Source organism: Coregonus lavaretus (assembly GCF_964263955.1).
Source record: "Coregonus lavaretus genome assembly, chromosome: 23".
Lineage (NCBI taxonomy): Eukaryota > Metazoa > Chordata > Actinopteri > Salmoniformes > Salmonidae > Coregonus > Coregonus lavaretus.
In genome coordinates, this window is record NC_140010.1 from 19,737,143 (window position 1) to 19,759,791 (window position 22,649).

The 22,649-nt window shown below is 42.1% G+C and overlaps 1 pseudogene across 1 annotated transcript in view; it reads left to right on the forward strand.

Annotated features, from left to right (window-relative positions):
• The window catches only part of LOC311098897 (myosin-1-like), a 38,449-nt pseudogene extending 17,088 nt beyond the window's left edge, over positions 1-21,361 (forward strand). The window contains exons 22-45 of the transcript in view: positions 36-162; positions 256-374; positions 459-655; positions 813-996; positions 1,137-1,235; positions 1,393-1,468; positions 1,619-1,743; positions 1,844-2,152; positions 3,584-3,786; positions 3,856-4,144; positions 4,247-4,351; positions 4,428-4,523; positions 4,615-4,749; positions 9,889-9,948; positions 14,324-14,395; positions 14,554-14,624; positions 16,554-16,737; positions 16,863-16,964; positions 17,059-17,204; positions 17,748-17,923; positions 18,082-18,185; positions 18,417-18,512; positions 18,615-18,706; positions 21,325-21,361. The product of the transcript in view is annotated as a myosin-1-like (transcript). The remainder of the gene's footprint in view (positions 1-35; positions 163-255; positions 375-458; positions 656-812; positions 997-1,136; positions 1,236-1,392; positions 1,469-1,618; positions 1,744-1,843; positions 2,153-3,583; positions 3,787-3,855; positions 4,145-4,246; positions 4,352-4,427; positions 4,524-4,614; positions 4,750-9,888; positions 9,949-14,323; positions 14,396-14,553; positions 14,625-16,553; positions 16,738-16,862; positions 16,965-17,058; positions 17,205-17,747; positions 17,924-18,081; positions 18,186-18,416; positions 18,513-18,614; positions 18,707-21,324) is intronic.
• The last annotated feature ends 1,288 nt before the right edge of the window (positions 21,362-22,649 follow it).

The following is a 22,649-nucleotide window of genomic DNA, read 5'->3' on the forward strand; positions in this document are numbered from 1 at the left end:
TCTTGAATTCATTTTTTTTGTCTTTCATCTTGAAGATTAACTTGGAGAAGTTGAGTAGAACTCTAGAGGACCAAGCCAATGAATACAGAACCAAGTATGAGGAAAGGCAAAGATCCCTCAATGACATTACAACTCAGAAAGCCCGACTTCAAGCCGAGAATGGTAGGTAGAATAACTTCTGTCTCTGGATATTGCAATAAAGAAGCTGAATGAGGTAACAAGCTAAAGTCTATTCCTCAACCTCTTACTTTCTAGATGAGATTGGTAGACAGTTGGAAGATAAGGAATCTCTTGTCTCTCAGCTGACCAGAGGAAAGAATTCCTACAGTCAACAGCTTGAAGATCTAAAGAGACAGCTGGAGGAGGAAGTCAAGGTCATTTAGAACATTCATTTTCTTATTGATAAATGATGATGCCTTCATCATAAAATGAATGCCCTCTGTCCTTGCTCCCTTCAGGCAAAGACTGCACTATCCCATGCAGTGCAGTCTGCTCGCCATGACTGTGACCTGCTTAGAGAGCAGTATGAGGAGGAGCAGGAGGCCAAGGCTGACCTGCAGCGTGGCATGTCCAAGGCTAACTCTGAGGTGGCTCAGTGGAGAACTAAGTATGAGACTGATGCCATTCAGAAAACTGAAGAACTGGAGGAAGCCACGTAAGGAATGAGTGCTATTTTTTAGAATCCTAATTCCTGCTAAATAGCAGCAACATTCCTCAATGCGCAAATAGTGCTAAGTAAATTGCCTGAAGTTTGGAGAAGCCATGAAATGATATACCACATTTTCTACTTTGTCTCTTCATCTACAACTCAGGAAGAAGCTGGCTCAGCGCCTGCAGGACGCTGAAGAAGCTGTGGAGGCTGTGAACACTAAGTGTTCCTCCCTAGAGAAGACCAAACACAGACTGCAGAATGAGATTGAAGATCTCATGGTGGATGTGGAGAGGTCTAATGCTGCTGCTGCTGCCCTGGACAAGAAGCAAAGAAACTTTGACAAAATATGCAATGCAGTTCTTCAAATCACACGTGTATCTGAATTCCTGAATTCTACACAGCAGAAACAAAATCATAGGCGTACTTCAACACTTATAAAAGAGTCATGATTGAAGTCAAATGGCTGCTGTATTATATAATGTAGGTCCTGGCTGAATGGAAGCAGAAGTATGAGGAGTCTCAGTGTGAGCTGGAGAGCTCCCAGAAGGAGGCCAGGTATCTGAGCACTGAACTCTTCAAGCTAAATAACTAATTTTACATTTACATTTTAGTCATTTAGCAGACGCTCTTATCCAGAGCGACTTACAGTTAGTGAGTGCATACATTTTTCATACTGGCCCCCCGTGGGAAACGAACAACCCTGACGTTGCAAGCGCCATGCTCTACCAACTGAGCTACAGGAGGCCTACTCCAACTCCTATGAATAATCTTTGGATCAGCTGGAGACAATGAAGAGGGAGAACAAGAACCTTCAAGGTGAGTAAAGAGCTCTTTGCTTTAAATGTTTTCAGCTCTGCCAATGTTCACATCCATGCACTGAAGAGCAAACAGCTCTTTTATGAACCAAGGTTCTGCAAGTGCCCAATATAGTTTTCATATATCTTCATTGCAACACCTTTTTCTCAGAGGAGATAACTGATCTGAGTGAGCAGCTTGGTTTGGGAGGAAAGACAATTCATTAGTTGGAGAAGGTCCATAAACAGTTAGAGCAAGAGAAGGTAGAGATCCAGGCTGCTCTGGAGGAAGCTGAGGTAAGAGTGCAATTTCAAATCTTCCCTGGTTCTGTCTGGATTGGCCATTTTACATCAACCACTGTCATTTTCAGTTTGAATCTTCTGATGTGTATTCTAGGCCTCCCTGGAGCACGAGGAGGGAAAGATCCTCAGAATTCAGCTGGAGTTAAATCAGGTCAAGGCTGACACTGATCGCAAGTTAGCTGAGAAGGATGAGGAGATGGAGAAGTCCAAGAGAAACCTTCAGAGGAACATTGATACCCTGCAGAGTCCTCTTGAGGCAGAGTGCCGAAGCAGGAATGAGGCCCTCAGGCTAAAGAAGAAGATGGAGGGAGACCTCAATGAGATGGAGATCCAGCTTAGTCAAGCCAGCAGGCAGGCAGCTGAGGCCCAAAAACAGATGAAGAGTGTTCATGCTCATCTGAAGGTAAATCCAAACAGATTGCCATCTGTCTGGGCACAAACTGACTGAATCAACGTTGTTTCAACATAATTTGTCAACATATTGTGATGTGGAATCTATGTGGAAAATACATTGGATTTTAAAAAGTAATCAACGTAAACTGTTGTTTTGAGGGTGAAATTTAATCCACAGGATTATGTCATCATGGTAACCAAATTTCAACATAAACAAACCTCGTATAAAATATGTTGAATTTGTACCTTTAAAACAACATCAGATCTTCAACGTTATATTCACTAAAAACCTTTTTTTTAACGGCTGGGCAGCACCTCCTACTGGAGAATTTATTTATCTACAGCTACACTTTGGTCTCTGATCCAGGGTTTTAACCAAGCCCAGCCCTGCCTAGCTATAATATTTCTCCCTGACTATTACTAATGTGGTCCTCTGTAGCTCAGCTGGTAGAGCACGGCGCTTGTAACGCCAAGGTAGTGGGTTCGATCCCCGGGACCACCCATACACAAAAATGTATGCACACATGACTGTAAGTCGCTTTGGATAAAAGCGTCTGCTAAATGGCATATTATTATTATCTTGAGAATGATTGTTGAGAGATCTCCACATAAAAACTAAATAGATGTAGATGTAGATGTGAATCCAACATATGAATTATCAATTTGTAGACAAACTGGAATTAATGTCAGAGTCAGTGGCACAGATTGAACTATCCAAGCAGAAGATATATCTCCTTCAAATGTTGATATTTGGTTGCATTGACAACCAAACACAATTCAATATTACTTTTGTAATACAGTAAATAGCCTAAAGTTAAGGCTATATTAAAAACAAATGTAACATTCAACCTTAAAATAAGTAACACATCCATGGCCACATTGAGGTTACTGTAGCTATACATTTCTTCTTATGTAATCATATAAAGCGTGCATGTTCAAGATAGCATGCATAGGTCATCACAGGTCTGTGGAGATCTTCATAATTGCTGCAGAATCTCGAACAGTATCGATCACTTGCACCATATACTTTCAATGTAATCTCAACTGCAATCCAGGTCATTTGGTCTGCTATCAGATGAAGCACAGTGATAATAAACTGTTCTATAAATAAGCAAACTATCTGACATTGTATTCCCATTTGAATTTTGCTGTGCTTTTAAATAGTTGAAAGTATGATAGACATTTGAGTAACAACTAAACCAAAAATCAGACATTGTTTTTTCATTGGAATCTGGTTGTGCTTTTAGATGGTTGAAAGCATAGTGATAACATATTGGAAATTCAACTAACTTTTGGCTGTCTTTTTGAGTAGGTGGATATAGGTTGTAATCTCATTGATCAACATCTCAACCAAATATTAGCCAATTATCCAAGTTGAAATGATGTGGTGTGCCTAGTAGATACTGCTGAAAAATCTCCAACATTGCATATTTCTCTCTAGGATGCCCAAATCCAGTTGGATGACTCTCTCCGTTCCAATGATGGTCTGAAGGAGAACATTGCCATTGTAGAGAGACGTAACAATCTGATGCAGGCAGAGCTGGAGGAGCTAAGAACCTGTCTTGAACAGACTGAGAGAGGCCACAAGCTGGCTGAGCAAGAACTGCTGATGTCAATGAGAGGGTGCAGCTGCTGCACTCACAGGTAAAGTAGAATAACTAATTATGGATTTCGTGATTGTTAGAAAGTTATTTTCTTAAAATCTATGAATAGAACACTGGCCTGCTGAATCAGAAGAAGAAACTTGAGGCTGACACCGCCCAGTTTCAGACTGAGGCAGAGGAGGGAGTGCAGAAATGCTGAAGAAAAGGCAAAGAAGGCCATTACTGATGCTGCCATGATGGCAGAGGAGCTGAAGAAAGAGCAAGACACCAGTTCTCACCTGGTGCGTATGAAGAAGAACATGGAGCAAACCATCAAGGACCTGCAGCACCGCCTGGATGAGGCTGAACAAATTGCCATGAAGGGGGGCAAGAAGCAGGTGCAGAAGCTGGAGGCCAGAGTAAGCGTAACTTTACATATTGTACATGTACATACTGTACATAAGACACAAAATAATAATACTGCATCCTGTAACATAAATGTTATTTCTTTGTTGTGACAGGTGAGGGAGCTGGAGAATGAGGTCGAGGCAGAGCAGAATAAGGGTTCTGATGCAATCAAAGGAATTCGTAAATATGAGAGGCGTATCAAGGAGCTGACCTACCAGGTATCTTTAGTAACTCTGTCATTGGCTGTCCAGTCTTTCGACCTTATAACAAATGGGTTTAACTTTTTTGGGACAGAATGAGGAGGACCGTAAGAATATGGCCCGCCTTCAAGAACTTTTCGATAAGCTGCAGCTAAAAGTGAAATCCTACAAGAGAGCTGAAGAAGAGGCTGTAAGTGTGGACTTTTTGCATTCATTCTTGAGGTACTGTCCAGCTGTTTTAGCTCAGGCTACATTATGTTTTCTTTTTTTCTGTATCACAGGAGGAACAGGCCAATACTAACCTGACCAAGGATCGCAAGATACAGCATGAACTGGATGAGGCCGAGGAACGGGCCGACATCGCTGAGTCTCAGGTCAACAAGCTGCATGCCAAGAGCCGTGATGTTAGTTCCAAGGTTAGAATTACCATAAAATATATGACCTATGGCTTCTGACCCTGGCAGATGATTGCTAACACTCTGTTGGCTATCTTTCTGTTTCCACTAACCATTGTTTGCCTTCTATATTTTGATAGATGGTTTTTATCTTTTGATGCCAGATTTCCACTCACTGGCTGTCTCTCTTTGTCTCCTTTCTTTCCAACATTCCCTAACAATCAAGATAGGATTTGATGAAGAGTGAGGCTTTGGACCCTTCTGAAAACCATGTTTCTGCTGTGTGTAGTAGTGTGGAATAAAATCTCTTCAAGCAGTCTGACAATTATGTCTCTTACATTGTGTCCCAGTTACCCATCCTTGGTCAGAGAGCTTGAATGCTAATGTATCATCACCAAACTAGAGTATTTAGAAACATACACACACATATTGAATGCAGGGTAGAGTTTTTCGTCACCAATCATGTTCTGGAGGCAGTTCTGCAGTGTTGTCACTAGCTGGCACAGCCACAAAGTCCTAAGATCTGATTTTAAACCTAACCCTAAGCTTAACCATAACCATAACCACACTAATGCCTAACCATAACCTTAAATGAAGACTAAAAAGCAAATGTTTGTTTTCATGAATTTTTACAATAAAGGCCATTTTGACTTTGCAGCTGGCCCATCTTTACGGAAATCACCCAATTCTGCCTCCAGAACAAGACTCATGACAATAAACGTCAATCTGCATATTGAATGCTTGCTGAAATTTTTAAGACTTAATTTACAAATAGTAATTGTAACATTTATAATATTTTCCTATTTTCACAAAACAAACAAAAGTGTATTCGAATCCAAGATGGCATAGCAGTGCAGTCGTGTTTTCTGTAGTGTCCTCATGTAAATAGCCTGTTTTTTTGTGTATTTTTCGTATATATTTCTCAATCTTACTTTCCATCCTTTAACTAAATATACTTTCCTGCAACCCGCCTCACCCAATGTGGAACGGATTCTATTATTTCTTCAAACATTTTTATCCAGAACCTCTGGCTGAAAATAGCCAGCTAGCCAGCTAACTAGCTACTTGCTATTAGCCACCGTTAGCGGTCTTCACCATTGTCCGTGGCCATGGCCTGCACTACCTACCAGCCAGCTCTAGCCTGGACAATTATCGACCAGTCTGCACATCGCGCTATCGAGCCAGAGCATATCGGATTTTCTGCCGGAATCACTGAATCACTGGACCTTAACACCGGATCATCGCAACTAGCTAGCTGCAACCGAATGGCTGTTGTCGTTGTTGGCTAACCCCAGTTAGCCTTGAGCTAGCCTCGAGCCAGGCCCATCTCCCGGCTATCTACCTCTGTCAACTGGACGGGACCTCCTTGTGTTGACACGGAGCCCTGCCGATCCATCACGACTGGTCTGCCGACGTAATCGTCTGATGTGGTTTCAACAGGCTTCCAGTTGCGATGACCACGAAGATCCATCTGCTAGCTCCGGCCCGCCAGCACACGCAATCAACAGCCATGCCTCCAGCTCACTTGTTGCGTAGCAGCCACTGAACTGCTCCCGGACTTACTTATTGCTGTTCACTGGACCTTATGATCACTCAGCTACACAGCTGATGCCTGCTGGACTGTTCCTTTATACGGTACCCCATCCTGTTTATCTGTTTAGCCTCAGCTCAAACTTTCATCACCATTACCAGCTGTTGTCTTAGCTCTCTCGAATAACACCTGTGACTGCTTTATGCCTCTCTCCCATGTCAATATGCCTTGCCTATTGTTGTTTCGGTTAGTTCTAACTGTACTTTTTCAATGTAGAGTCCCCAGTCCTGCTCAACCTGTCTCAGATAGCTCCTTTGTCCCACCCCCCACACACGCGGAGACCGGCTCAATCGGTGCCTCCAGTGATGCTATCTCTTTCATCTTTACCCAACGCTTAGGTTTACCTCCACTGTACTCATATCCTTCCATATCCTTGTCTGTACATAATGCCCTGAATCTATTCTACAACGCCCAGAAATCTGCCCCTTTTATTCTCTGTACCCAACGCACTAGAAGACCAGTTCTTAAAGCCTTTAGCCGTATCCTTATTCTACTCCTCCTCTGTTCCTCTGGTGATGTAGAGGTTAACCCAGGCCCTGTAGCCCCCAGTATCACTCCTGCTCCCCAGGCGCTATCATTTGTTGACTTCTGTAACTGCAAAAGCCTTGGTTTCTTCCATGTTAACATCAGAAGCCTCCTCCCTAAGTTTGAGTTATTCACTGCGTTAGCACACTCCACCAACCCTGATGTTCTAGCAGTGTCTGAATCCTGGCTTAGGAAGGCCACCAAAGATTCTGAAATGTCCATTCCCAACTACAACATTTTACATCTAGATAGAACTATCATATTATCCAGGTCTGTGCTCAAACAGTTTGAGCTTCTACTTCTAAAAATCCACCTTTCCAGAAATAAGTCTCTCACTGTTGCCGCTTGCTACAGACCCCCCTCAGCCCCCAGCTGTGCCCTGAACACCATATGTGAATTGATTGCCCCCCTTCTATCCTCAGAGTTCGTATTGCTTGGTGACCTAAACTGGGATATGCTTAACACCCCGGCCATCCTACAATCTAAACTAGATGCCCTCAATCTCACACAAATTATCAAGGAACCTACCAGGTACAACCCTAAATCCGTAAACATGGGCACCCTCATAGATATCATCCTGACTAACTTACCCTCTAAATACACCTCCGCTGTCTTCAACCAGGATCTCAGCAATCACTGCCTTATTGCCTGCGTCCATAATGGGTCTGCGGTCAAACGACCACCCCTCATCACTGTCAAACGCTCCCTAAAACACTTCAGCGAGCAGGCCTTTCTATTTGACCTGGCCCGGGTATCCTGGATGGATATTGACCTCCTTCCGTCAGTAGAGGATGCCTGGTTGTTCTTTAAAAGTGCTTTCCTCTCCATCTTAAATAAGCATGCCCCATTCAAAAAATTCAGAACTAAGAACAGATATAGCCCCTGGTTCTCCTCAGACTTGACTGCCCTTGACCAGCACAAAAACATCCTGTGGCGTACTGCATTAGCATCGAACAGCCCCCACGATATGCAACTTTTCAGGGAAGTCAGGAACCAATATACACAATCAGTTAGGAAAGCAAAGGCTAACTTTTTCAAACAGAAATGTGCATCCTGTAGCACTAACTCCAAAATGTTTTGGGACACTGTTAAGTCCATGGAGAATAAGAGCACCTACTCCCAGCTGCCCACTGCACTGAGGCTAGGAAACACTGTCACTACCGATAAATCTACGATAATTAAAAATTTCAACAAGCATATTGCTAAGGCTGGCCATGCTACCCGGGCCACCAGCTCTGCACCCTCCGCTGCAACTTAACCAATAAGGGTTCTTCGGCTGTCCCCATAGGAGAACCCTTTGAAGAACCCTTTTTGGTTCCAGGTATAACCCTTTTGGTTCCAGGTATAACCCTTTTGGGTTCCATGTAGAACCCTTTTCACAGAGGGTTCTACGTGGAACACAAAAGAGTTCTACTACCTGGAACCAAAAAGGGTTCTCCAATGGGACAGCCGAAGAACCCTTTTTTCTAAGATTGTACTGCTCATACCGTACCAGGCCAAAACCCCGGCATTCAAAAAAAGGAAGAGGCAGTGTTAGAGAGGCCGGCGTGCGGGATAGAGACTACATGGTGGTTAAACTGCCTCTACCCTCTGTTCTATTGGCAAACATTCAATCACTAGAGAATAAACTGGACGAGCTCCATTCACTATCCTATCAACGTCATCTGAAGAACTGTAATATCCTAGGTTTTCAGAGTCGTGGCTAAACAAGGACATGAAAAATATAAATCTAGCAGTTTTTTTCTATACATCGGAAGAACAAAACAGCAGCGTCAGGTAAACTCAAGAGGGGTAGTGTGTGTCTCTTTGTTAACAATAGCTGGTGTGAGATCTCTAATTAGGGGCGCAACTTTCACTGGGGACGGGGGGGGACATGTCCCCCCACATTCTGAAATTGCATTTTTATCCCCCCCAGTTTTATTATTGGAATGTGATACCAATCGAGGCAACGGTGTGCTTCAGGACCATGCAGAGTGTTTAAAACAATTATGTCCCCCCCACTTCTAAAACCAAAGTTGCGCCCCTGTCTCTTAAATTAAGGAAGTCTCGAAGGTTCTGCTCACCTGAGTTAGAATACCTCATACTATTTACCAAGAGAGTTTACATCTATATTTTTTGTAGCTGTCTATTTACCACCACAAACCGATGCTGGCACTAAGACCGCACTCAACGAGCTGTATAGGGCCATAAGCAAACAAGAAAATGCTCAACCAGAGGCCGCGCTCCCAGTGACCGATGATGCCAGCATGTCACCTGTTCAACTAGAGGCGAAAAAACTCTAGATCACCTTCACCCTCCATTTGGTAAATCTGACCATAACTTTATCCTCCTGATTCCTGCTCACAAGCAAAAACTCAAACAGGAAGTGGTCCAATGATGCGGATGCTAAGCTACAGGACTGTTTTGCTAGCACAGACTGGAATATGTTCCTGGATTCATCCGATGGCATTGAGTTTACCACATTAGTCACCGGCTTCATTAATAAGTTAATTGACGATGTCGTCCCCACAGTGACCGTACGTACACATCCCAACCAGAAGCCATAGATTACAGACAACATCCGCACTGAGCTAAAGGCTAGAGCTGCCGCTTTCAAGGAGCGGGACACTAATCCGGAGGCTTATAAGAAATCCTGCTACGCCCTCCGACGAACCATCAAACAGGCAAAGCGTCAATACAGGACTAAGATCGATTCCTACTACTCCAGCTCTGACGCTTGTCAGATGTGCCAGGGTTTGCAAACTATCACGGGTTAGAAAGGGAAACCCAGCCACGAGCTGCCCAGTGACGCGAGCCTACCAGACGAGCTAAATTCATTCTATTATCGCTTCGAGGCAAGCAACACTGAACCATGCATTAGAGCACCAGCTGTTCTGGATGACTGTGTGATCAATGTCTCTGTAGCCAATGTGAGTAAGACCTTTAAACAGTTTAACATTCACAAGGCCGCAGGGCCAGACAGATTACCAGGACGCTTAGTCAGAGCATGCGCTGACCAGCTGGCAAGTGTCTTCACTGACATTTTCAACCTCTCCCTGACCCAGACTGTAGTACCTAAATGTTTCAAGAAGACCACCATCGTCCATGTGCCCAAGAATGCCAAGGTAACCTGTCTAAATGATTATCGCCCCGTAGCACTCACATCTGTATCCATGAAATGCTTTGAAAGGCTGGTCATGGCTGACATCAACACCATCATCCCAGAAACCCTGGACCGACTCCAATTTGCATACGGCCCCAACAGATCCACAGATGACGCAATCTCTATTGCACTCCACACTTCCCTTTCCCACCTGGACAAAAGGTGTCCTTCAATCACTAAGCTAAGGACCCTGGGACTGAACACCTGCAACTGGATCCTGGACTTCCTGACGGGCTGCCCCCAGCTGGTGAGGGTAGGCAACAACACATCCGCCACGCTGACCCTCAACACGGGGGCCCCTCGGGGGTGCGTGCTTAGTCCCCTCCTGTACTCCCTGTTCACCCACGACTGCATGGCTGCGCACGACTCCAACACAACAAGGCCTACCACACAACGATGAGACAGCCTATATGGAGGAGGTAAGAGACCTGGCAGTGTGGTGGCAGGAAAACAACCTCTCCCTAAACGTCAGCAAGATAAAGGAGCTGATCGTGGACTACAGGAAACGGAGGGCTGAGCACACCCCCATTCACATTGACAGGGCTGTAGTGGAGCGTGTCTTGAGGCTGAAAATATTTGGCATGGGCTCTCAGGTCCTTCAAAGGTTCTACAGCTGCACCATTGAGAGCATCTTGACTGGCTGCATCACCGCTTGGTTTGGCAACTGCTTGGCATCTGACCGTAAGGCGCTACAGAGGGTAATGCGTATGGCCCAGTACATCACTGGGGCTGAGCTCCCTGCCATCCAGGACCTCTGTTCCAGGCGGTCCAGGCGGTTTTACCAGGCGGTAAAAATGGTCAAAGACTCCAGCCACCCAAGTCATAGACTGTCCTCTCTGCTACCCCACGGCAAGCGGTACCAGAGTGCCAAGTCTGGAACTAAAAGGCTCCTGAACGGCTTCTACCCCCAAGCCATAAGACTGCTGAACAGTTAATCAAATGTCTACCTGGACTATTTGCATTGACCCCCTACTTTTTGCACTGGCTCTATGCACACTCACTGGACTCTACCCACACACTCAATCAATCAAATGTCTTTATAAAGCCAGTTTTACATCAGCATATGTCACAAAGTGCTATACAGAAACCCAGCCTAGAACCCCAAACAGCAAGTGATGCAGAAGCACACATTTTTTTTTTTTTACTTTTTTTTTTTTTCATTTTAGCATACGCTCTTATCCAGAGCGACTTACAGTTAGTGAGTGTATACATTATTTTTTTATTTTTCATACTGGCCCCCCGTGGGAATCGAAGCCACACCCCTGGCGTTGCAAACGCCATGCTCTACCAACTGAGCTACATCCCTGCCGGCCATTCCCTTCCCTACCCTGGGCCAATTGTGCGCCGCCCTATGGCCCACTATACTGACACTCCAGCACACACATTTACATACAAGCACATACACTACTCACACACTCTTTACATTCGCTGCTGCTACTCTGTTTGTTAAATATCCTGATTGCCTAGTCACTTTTACCCCTACGTACATTTACATTTTACGTCAATCACCTCAACTACCTGGTACCGCTGCTCATTGACTCGGTGCTCGTGCTCCTGGGGCTCTATATTTTCAGCTGGTGTTAAAGTGGCGCCCGTGTCAAACGCACGTTAGTTTGCAATTTCGTCATGTGAAAACTGTCACACTGATTTTCCAGCCCTAACTTCAGGTTCGGCAATTTACCTGTCTTATATCAGCTCGCTTGTGCTCAGATGGGTGGGGTGGAAATATTTTAGGTGTGTCCTTAAAAACGTAATCTAAAGTGCTAATTTCAGGCAGCGCTGATATGTAAAACCAACCTAAAGCTGATTTTAGTGGTAATGCAGTTGGTTATGGCATTAATTTTGAATTTTTCGCTGCCTATCCAGCCTTGACGCATGGAACAAGAGTAGCCTAATGTGCTTTTGGTGTCTGTGTGCTTCGCATTTAGAAATATAAAAAAAAGATTGTTTTTTCCATTTCGTTTAATTTGATAAAAAACCAAGCATAGCCTCCACTCCTCTCAATGAAGGCTTTTCTTTTGGTCTGCCCAATGAAATCGCGAAGTAGTCAAGACTGTGTCGATAAAGGGTTTGTCTCCTGAGACCAGATGGAAATAAATCTTAATCACCAAAGCTTTATTAAAATATCAAGTTTGAGAGAAGTTTGGGCCCTGTGTAGCTCAGTTGGTAGAGCATGGCGCTTGCAACGCCAGGATGGTGGTTCGATTCCCACGGGGGCCAGTATGGGGGAAAAAATATTTTAAAAAATGTATGCACTCACTAACTGTAAGTCGCTCTGGATAAGAGCGTCTGCTAAATGACTAAAATGTAAATGAGTAAAACAGTGAGCTGACATTGCTTTTTTATCTATGCATTGTAGGCAGGCCCACATTATTTTAGCCATGCTGGTCCCGTTTTGGATGTGCGTAAAACCCCCTCCCTGATGTAAGCTACGTGTCCATGCCCATCATGAAACGAGAGATGAGAACATTGTGAATACCTAGAAGTTATATGTAACCTGTACAAGTTGCTTCTTTTCCGTTTCATATGTTCAAAACTCAAGCCCTTCCTTAGGACTAATATAACATAGGCTGGTTCGACAGCAATGTGTGTCTTTTTTATCCTGGCTATTTCATGATGTAGTACATTTTCCATTGATTTATTATTGTTGTTTAAAAAAAAACGTTTCGCTTGTTTTTCGTAAAATACTATTACAACCAAAGTTATTAGAATGATTCACCTTCCTGGTTTTATGGTGACAACATCCGTGGCACGCTTGCAATGCAACTTCTGGAGATGTGTGAATGCGATCTGATCTGTAAGATGGTTTCTATTATATTATTAAAACATAGGCCTATTTGGGAGCAGTATAACGGTGAGTGGACATTCTCCCTTTCTCTTTATATTGGATCTTTGTCCAGCTACTGTGAAAAGCTTGGATGTGCGTAAAACCCTCCATAGTCTGCGTTGTTTTAATATTATATGCCCACAGGGAGAAATTATGGTGCCTGTCAGTGTGACATAGCCTATATAAAACAAGTTGATGATTCGTTTTGTTTAGAATTTGATTCAAATTATTAATTGTCTTTTTAGGCCTTATCAATAATTAATTTCATCTTGCTTATTGACAATGTTTGGCATGTCCATTCTCAGCCATAATGCAATTTACAGTAGGCCTAGCCCCTATAGATCAGTGTGAATGCTATTGAAGCCATGCAATTACTTAGAACAATGTGGACTGCAAATGGGTTCAAGCAGTGGAGGCTCCTCAGTGGAGGAAGGGGAGGACCATCGTACTCAGTGAATTTCAGAAAAAATAAAAGTGAAACATAAAAAAAGTTATTACTTTTAGATAAAACTATACTAAATATATTCACGTCACCAAATAATTGATTAAAACACACTGTTTTGCAATGTAGGTCTACAGTAGCCTCAACAGCACTCTGTAGGGTAGCACCACGGTGTAGCCGGAAGACAACTAGCTTCTGTCTTCCTCTGGTTCTCACCCCCTTCCACAGACTTACAGTTATTATGACAACATTCAGAGGACATCCTCCAACCTATCAGAGCTCTTGCAGCATGAACTGCCATGTTGTCCACCCAATCAAAGGATCAGAAAATTAATCTAGTACTGAAAGCATAAGCTACAGCTAGCTAGCACTGCAGTGCATAAAATGTGGTGAGTAGTTGACTCAAAGAGAGAGAAATATAATAGTTGAACAGTTTTGAACAAATTCATGTATTCCAAAATTAAGGAGACGCAAGAGAGAGAGAGAAAGACAGAGAGCTGTATTTCGTAGTATATATTTCTTTCACTTTCGCCTGGTCACAGACAGCTGATGTGTTGTGCACTGAAGTCCACAAGCGAAGGGAAAAGGTGAGAGGAGAATGCGTAGATAGATGCGAGACGGAATTATATATACAATGAGCTGTTTGTATGTGGCTGCTATGAAAGTGAACTGTGTGTGTGTGTATTCATTGCGCCGATTCTGTTGAAAAATGTTTCTTAAATGGAAGCAAACGAAATGAAACAAGGATAAACATACCTGAATTTGTCCAATAGAAACTCTCGTTTGCAACTGTTGAACTAATGATTACACCCTAGATCAGCTAGATGCAGGCAAGAGTGTGCAAGGTGTTATTGAATGTGTCACTGTCTGTCACCTTGATTGCAAAAATTCTCAACCTGCCTAGGTTGTAACAACATGCTAAGAGCTTATGATAAATGATAATCAATATTAGTAAATTATGCCTTCTTCCACACTGATCAAGGCAGTGAAATCTTAACAGTTTCATAATTTACTTCACTAGGGCAGCTTTCCAGTCAGCTTGAGGAAAAGGAATCCCTTGTATCTCAGCTGAGTAGAGGGAAGCTGTCCTACACTCAGCAGATTGAGGACCTCAAAAGACAACTGCAGGAGGAGACAAAGGTGAGAGATGAATATGTTCATCTGAAGCTATATAAGATACTGTAATCTCCTTAGCTAATAATACACAATGTGTGAAAATATTTGTCTCCCAAGCAAAAAATGCACTAGACCATGCAGTGCAGTCTGCTCGCCATGACAGTGACCTGCTTATAGAGCAGTATGAGGAACAACAGGAAGCCAAAGCTTGGCTGCAGCGTGGCATGTCCAAGGCTAACTCTGAGGTGGCTCAGTAGAGAACTAAGTACAGTGAGGGAAAAAAGTATTTGATCCCCTGCTGATTTTGTACGTTTTCCCACTGACAACGAAATGATCAGTCAATAATTTTAATGGTAGGTTTATTTGAACAGTGAGAGACAGAATAACAACAAAAAAATCAAGAAAAACGCATGTTAAAAATGTTATAAATTGATTTGCATTTTAATGAGGGAAATAAGTATTTGACCCCCTCTCAATCAGAAAGATTTCTGGCTCCCAGGTGTCTTTTATACAGGTAACGAGCTGAGATTAGGAGCACACTCTTAAAGGGAGTGCTCCTAATCTCAACTTGTTACCTGTATAAAAGACACCTGTCCACAGAAGCAATCAATCAATCAGATTCCAAACTCTCCACCATGGCCAAGACCAAAGAGCTCTCCAAGGATGTCAGGGACAAGATTGTAGACCTACACAAGGCTGGAATGGGCTACAAGACCATCGCCAAGCAGCTTGGTGAGAAGTTGACAACAGTTGGTGCGATTATTCGCAAATGGAAGAAACACAAAATAACTGTCAATCTCCCTCGGCCTGGGGCTCCATGCAAGATCTCACCTCGTGGAGTTGCAATGATCATGAGAACGGTGAGGAATCAGCCCTGAACTACACAGGAGGATCTTGTCAATGATCTCAAGGCAGCTGGTACCATAGTCACCAAGAAAACAATTGGTAACACACTACGCCGTGAAGGACTGAAATCCTGGAGTGCCCGCAAGGTCCCCCTGCTCAAGAAAGCACATATACAGGCCCGTCTGAAGTTTGCCAATGAACATCTGAATGATTCAGAGGAGAACTGGGTGAAAGTGTTGTGGTCAGATGAGACCTAAATAGAACTCTTTGGCATCAAATCAACTCGCCATGTTTGGAGGAGGAGGAATGCTGCCTATGACCCCAAGAACACCATCCCCACCGTCAAACATGGAGGTGGAAACATTATGCTTTGGGGGTGTTTTTCTGCTAAGGAGACAGGACAACTTCACCGCATCAAAGGGACGATGGACGGGGCCATGTACCATCAAATCTTGGGGGAGAACCTCCTTCCCTCAGCCAGGGCATTGAAAATGGGTTGTGGATGGGTATTCCAGCATGACAATGACCCAAAACACACATGGCCAAGGCAACAAAGGAGTGGCTCAAGAAGAAGCACATTAAGGTCCTGGAGTGGCCTAGCCAGTCTCCAGATCTTAATCCCATAGAAAATCTGTGGAGGGAGCTGAAAGTTCGAGTTGCCAAACGTCAGGCTTGAAACCTTAATGACTTGGAGAAGATCTGCAAAGAGGAGTGGGACAAAATCCCTCCTGAGATGTGTGCAAACCTTGTGGCCAACTACAAGAAACGTCTGACCTCTGTGATTGCTAACAAGGGTTTTGCCACCAAGTACTAAGTCATGTTTTGCAGAGGGGTCAAATACTTATTTCCCTCATTAAAATGCAAATCAATTTATAACATTTTTGACATGCGTTTTTCTGGATTTTGTTGTTGTTATTCTGTCTCTCACTGTTCAAATAAACCTACCATTAAAATGATAGACTGATCATGTCTTTTTCAGTGGGCAAATGTACAAAATCAGCAGGGGATCAAATACTTTTTACCCTCACTGTATGAGACTGATGCCATTCAGAAAACTGAAGAACTGGAGGAAGCTATGTAAGAAATCATGACAGTCATAACAGAAATGTATCCACTCTTCTACTGAAATGTTTTTGAAGAAAGACACGGTTTCTCTTGTAGCAGATAAGCTTTTTTGTTTGTCTTATGTTTCTTCTAAAATGTAAGACAAACAAAAAGTGTGTCTGATAGCTGACCACGCAGCTATTAGTAAGTGTCCAAGGTTAATTTACCTATGAAGCAAAATAAGTCACACTGCAGATACTACATTTCTCCTGTTTCTGATTCTTTAAACTAGGAAGAAACTGGATCAACGCCTGCAGGATGCTGAAGAAGCTGTGGAGGCAGTGAACGCCAAGTGTTCCTCCTTGGAGAAGACCAAACACAGACTGCAGAATGAGATTGAAGATCTCATGGTAGATGTGGAGAGATCTAATGCCGCTGCTGCTGCTCTGAACAAGAAACAAAAAAACTTTGACAAAGTAAACATTTTAAGCCGTAGATAAATATCTTAAATTAGAGGTGCATGATCCTTTCTTTTAAATTACATTTTTGTTTGATTGTTTCCAACAGATTCCTCACAGCTGAGATTTCCGACCTTACTCAGCAACTTGGCGAGGGAGGAAAGAGCATCCACGAGCTGGAGAAAATAAGGAAACAGCTGGAAAAGGAGAAAAGTGAGATCCAATCTGCTCTGGAGGAAGCTGAAGTAGGTGCCCTCTGTCCAGTATCGATTCATAATATCTTGTACGAACTTATACTGTACACCTTTATAATAAACCTGAACCATTGTGATCTAACAGGCTTCTCTGGAGCATGAAGAGGGTAAGATTCTGAGAGCCCAGCTAGAGTTCAATCAGGTAATGGCTGATATTGAGCGCAAGCTGGCTGAAAAGGACAAGGAGATGGACCAGTCCAAGAGGAATCTGCAGAGGAACATTGATACCCTGTAGCGCTCGAGGCAGAGCGCCAGAGCAGGACCGAAGCCCTTAGGCTGAAGAAGAAGGAAATCCAGCTCAGCCAATCCAACAGGCAGGCATCAGAGGCCCAGAATCAGCTGAAGAGCGTTCATGCTCATCTGAAGGTAAATCCGGAGTAAAACATATCAGATTATTTAAGGTCTACATCTGGTAAAAAGCAATTGACTTAATTCATTGTACAAATGTCTTGTCTTCTAGGATGCCCAACTCCAGTTGGATGACTCTCTTCGTTCCAATAATGATCTGAAGGAGAACATTGCCATTGTAGAGAGACATAACAATCTGATACAAGCATAGCTGGAGGTGCTAACTAACTGTCTTGAACAGACTCAGAGAGGTCGCAAGCTGGCTAAGCAAGAGCTGCTGGACATCAGTGAGAGGGTGCAGCTGCTGAACTCACCGGTGTGAAAATGATTATTTAGGGAATTTAGCAATAGTATGTTACTGTTGTATTGTTTATTTCCTGTGGAGTGTCCCACTCTATAACAGTGGAAACATATTCCCATCTGTAGAACACCAGCCTGCCAAACCAAAAGGAGAAGCTGGAGGGCGACACAAACCAGCTTCAGACTGAGGCAGAGGAGGCAGTGCAGGAGTGCAGAGGAGCTGAAGAAAGAGCAGGACACCAGTTCTCACCTGGAGCGTATGAAGAAGAACATGGAGCAAACCATCAAGGACCTGCAGCACCGTCTGGATGAGGCTGAACAAATAGCTTTGAAGGGGGCAAGAAGCAGGTGCAGAAGCTGGAGGCCAGGGTAAGTGTAACTTTACATTACATATTGAGACATTTGCAAAATAATAATACTGCATCCTGTAACATAAATGTTATTTATTTGTTGTGACAAGTGAAGGAGATGGAGAATGAGGTTGAGGCTGAGCAGAAGAAGGGTGCTGATGCAAGCAAAGGAATTCCTAAATATGAGAGGTGCATCAAGGAGCTGACCTACCAGGTATCTTTAGTAACACTGTCATTGGCTGTCCAGTCTTTCGACCTTATAACAAATGGGTTTAACTTTTTTGGGACAGAATGAGGAGGACCGTAAGAATATGGCCCGCCTTCAAGAACTTTTCGATCACCTACCAGGTAATCTTTTTTTATATAGTTGTTACCATGACAGGCAAGCATAGATTTGTGCTTTTCATCAACTAACTGCTATTTGCTATGGATTCTGTCTTTACAGACTGATGAGGACTGCAAGAATATGGCCCGCCTCCAAGACCTTGTCGATAAGCTGCAGCAGATGGTGAAAGCCTACAAGAGAGCTGCCGAGGAAGCTGTAAGTGTGGACTTACTTATAATATTGGGGACCTTTCGCTTGCTTAAGTGTATCGGTCTCTGCTTTTGCTATAATTATGCTTGTTGTGTTTCCGTGTCACAGGAGAAGCAGGCCAACAACCATCTGGGCAAGTCCACAAAATACAGCATGAGCTGGACGAGGCTGAGGAAAGGGCCGACATCGCTGAGTCTCAGGTCAACAAGCTGCGTGCTAAGTTAATTTCCAGATTCTTGAATATCATTTTAATTTTTTTATTCTAGTATTTCAATATCATAAGCAAAAGTAGAAAATATATATTTTTGTTGTGAGTGACTATGTAACCACATGTAAACATTCATAAAGCAACGTTCTTATTCAAACCCAAAAAATCAGACCAAAACTACATTGAAATATATTTTATTTTTTAAGTAAAGAATTATAACAGTATTATCATAATGCATCAGATTTTATCACCTGCCTTTGTCAATATATAGCCTGTATTTGTCATATAGGATTGGTATTCTGTATGTGTCATGCTAGTAATTATACTTTTAAGAGGAATTGGTGGTCAGTTGGTTAGTCAAAGTGATTCCAAATTACACTTTTTACAGTATCCTGTTATGAGAGTTGGTTCTTATCTTCAGGTCTTGATAAGTCTACACCATTAGAATGTGTTACTTACCTTGTGAAATGTTACTTCAAAAGTATTAAAATACGTAGCCATCCAGTCTTTCTGATAGTTAAGTCTAGTTAAATATTTAGCCTAGGTAATTGGTTAGTGAATGGATTAAGGAGGTGATGAGGATGTAGCTGAAGTGTCATCAACTGTTACACTTATGTGAAGTGTCATAAAAAAATAGTAATTTATCAGTGTATTATGATGTTTAAGTGACAAATCAAGGGCCTTATATTGAAGAGTCCAAGATTTAGGACACCTTTTCATCACTTGCAATGTTGTATTGTCACGGTGGCTAAATGAATCCACAGAATGGTTCTGGGCACTGTAAAAACCCACTTTTACTACTACTAGGTAGACTCCCTAAACAAGTATATGCTTTTAGTTTTCAGAAAGAGGAAGTGTTTGTTCATAAGCTAGTTTGTAAACAAAGACAATGTTTTATTGCTATGGCACGTTTGATGTAATACAGTGCCTTCAGAAAGTATTCATACTCCTTGACTTATCGCACATTTTGTTGTGTTACAGCCTGAATTCAAAATGGATTAAATATTTAAAATATTCTCACCCATCTATACACAATACCCCATAATGACCAAATGAAAACATGTTTTTAGAAATTTCAGCAAAGTTATTGAAAATGAAATACAGAAATATCTAATTTACATACGTATTCACACCCCTGAGTCAATACTTTGTAGAAGCACCTTTTGCAATGATTACAGCTGTGAGTCTTTCTGGGTAAGTCTCTAAGAGCATTCCACACCTGGATTGTGCAACACTTGCCCATTATTCTTTAAAAATTCTTCAAGTTGTTGATCATTGCTAGACAACCATTTTCAAGTCTTCCCATAGATTTTCAATTAGATTTAAGTCAAAACTGTAACTCGGCCACTCAAGAACATTCACTGTCTTCTTGGTAAGCAACTCCAGTGTAGATTTGGCCTTGTGTTTTAGGTTATTGTCCTGCTGAAAGGTGAATTAATCTCCCAGTGTCTGGTGGAAAGCAGACTGAAGCAGGTTTTCCTCTAGGCTTTTTCCTGTGCTTTTTCAGTTTCTTTTTTATCCCAAAAAACACCCCAGATCTTAACGATTACAAGCATACCCATAAGATGATGCAGCCACCACTATGCTTGAAAATATGGAGAGTGGTACTCAGTTATGTGTTGTATTGGATTTGCCCCAAACATAACACTTTGTATTCGTGACAAAAAGTGAATTGCTTTGACACATTTTTTTGCAGTATTACTTTAATGCCTTGTTGCAAACAGGATGCATGTTTTGGAATATTAATATTATGTACAGGCTTCCTTCTTTTCACTCTGTCAATTAGGTTAGTATTGTGGAGTAACTACAATGTTGTTGATCCATCCTCAGTTCTCTCCTATCACAGCCATTAAACTATGTAACTGTTTAAAATTCACCATTGGCCTCATGGTGAAATCCCTGCGCGGTTTCCTTCCTCTCGGGCAACTGAGTTAGGAAGGCCACCTGTATCTTTGTAGTGACTGGGTGTATTGATACGCCATCCAAAATGTAATTAATAACTTCACCATGCTCAAAGAGATATTCAATGTCTGCTTTTTTTACCTATCTACCAATAGGTGCCTTTCTTTGCGAGGCATTGGAAAACCTCCCTGGCCTTTGTGGTTGAATCTGTGTTTGAAATACACTGCTCGACTGAGGGACCTTACAGATCATTGTATGGGTTGGGTACAGAGATTAGGTAGTCATTAAAAAATCATGTTAAACACTATTATTGCACACAGAGTGAGTGCATGCAACATATTACGTGACTTGCTAAGCACATTCTTACTCCTGAACTTACTTAGGCTTGCCATAACAAAGGGGTTGAATACTTCTTGACTCAAGACATTTCAGCTTTCCATTTTTAATGAATTTGTACACATTTCTAAAAACATAATTCCACTTTGACATTATGGGGTATTGCATGTAGGCCAGTGACAAAGCATCTCAATTTAATACATTTTAAATTCAGGCTGTAACACAAAAAATGTGGAAAAAGTGAGAGTGTGAATACTTTCTGAAGGCACTGTACAGTCTTAACTCTATAGGCTAGATTTCCACTTTATCTACTAAAGCTTGACCAGTGCTTACCAATATCTTCTCTCCCTGATGTATCTCTCTATTCTCTAGTTCTTTCCCATCACAGAAAGGGCATGATGAAGAGTGAAGCTCTTAGATGGATCTCTGAAACCTTCTGCTGTGGTGTAATTCAGGGTTTCCAAAACTTGTCCCTTACACTGGCTCACTCAGCCTCCTGTGGTGTCAGTTGTCATAGTACTCAGACTGTCCACCTGACCTCACTGCAGTAGAGAAAGAGAATTTAAGATAAATACGTTTGTAAAGTAATGTTGATTGGATAAATTGTTTGAAGTATAACTGCAAATTATTTATTTTTTCTACATTCCACAAAAACAAAAAAACATACGAACTACAACTTACAAACAATGACTACATCTCTTCTGCCCAGACCTGCATGCTCACACCCCCATCCCTAGTGCCTGCATTATTGTTTGGCACTTGGTCTTAAATTGTACCAATTTGTTTTTCCCAGTCGCCCATGCTATTTCAATATTTCAATAAATAATTTGATTTTTCTAATATGTCAATGATGGCTGATTGAATGACTTCCAAGTATTTAGTATACATTTTTTCAAAATGAGTGATGAGAAAAGAATCGTCCAGCCTCACTACACCCCCATATGTCTGTCATGTCTTGAAATATGCAGACAGAAGGATTAAAAGTAAGTTTACATTGTAATACTTCTGAGAGCCAACTTGCTAGCTCTGCCCACAACCTCCAAACTTTATAGTGTTCCCAGAAAGCATGGATTATTGAGTCGATATTAGTTTTACACTTGAGACACGACTCTGCCGTTGTGCTATAGAACTTTTGAATTCTGTCTCTTGTATAAATTATATACATTAGTTTATACTGGATCAAACGTACATTTTTGTTAACTGTAATTTTGTTAGTTATGCTCCAACTTTCCCTCCATCTTGTGCCAACATCAGTTATTTTTAAATCTTGGTTCGATTAGTTTATATGTTTTTCTAAGAGATTGTCAGTTGGATATGCCTTCTGCAAGGTTTTGTAGATCTTCCATATCATATGAACATCATTTTCTGACTCAAATACAATTCCCCCAAGGTTGCTCTGATGTCCAAAAGATTTCAAATTGAAATTACGTGATACAGTATGGAACTTTTAAGTTCCATGTATTTGAAACTATCTACATTGGTCAGTCCAAAATTGCTTTTTAATTCTGTCATGGATTTTTTTTTATTTCCTGTTACCAAGTCATTTACGGTTTCAATGCCTTTAGTTTTCCATGTGTGCCAAATTATCGGTGAGTTCTGAAAAGCTATCCAAGGATTATTCCATAGACTTGTGTTTCTAGGGAGTGATATTGGTTATTTCTTCCATATCGTTATAGTGTTCTTAACTATGAAATTGT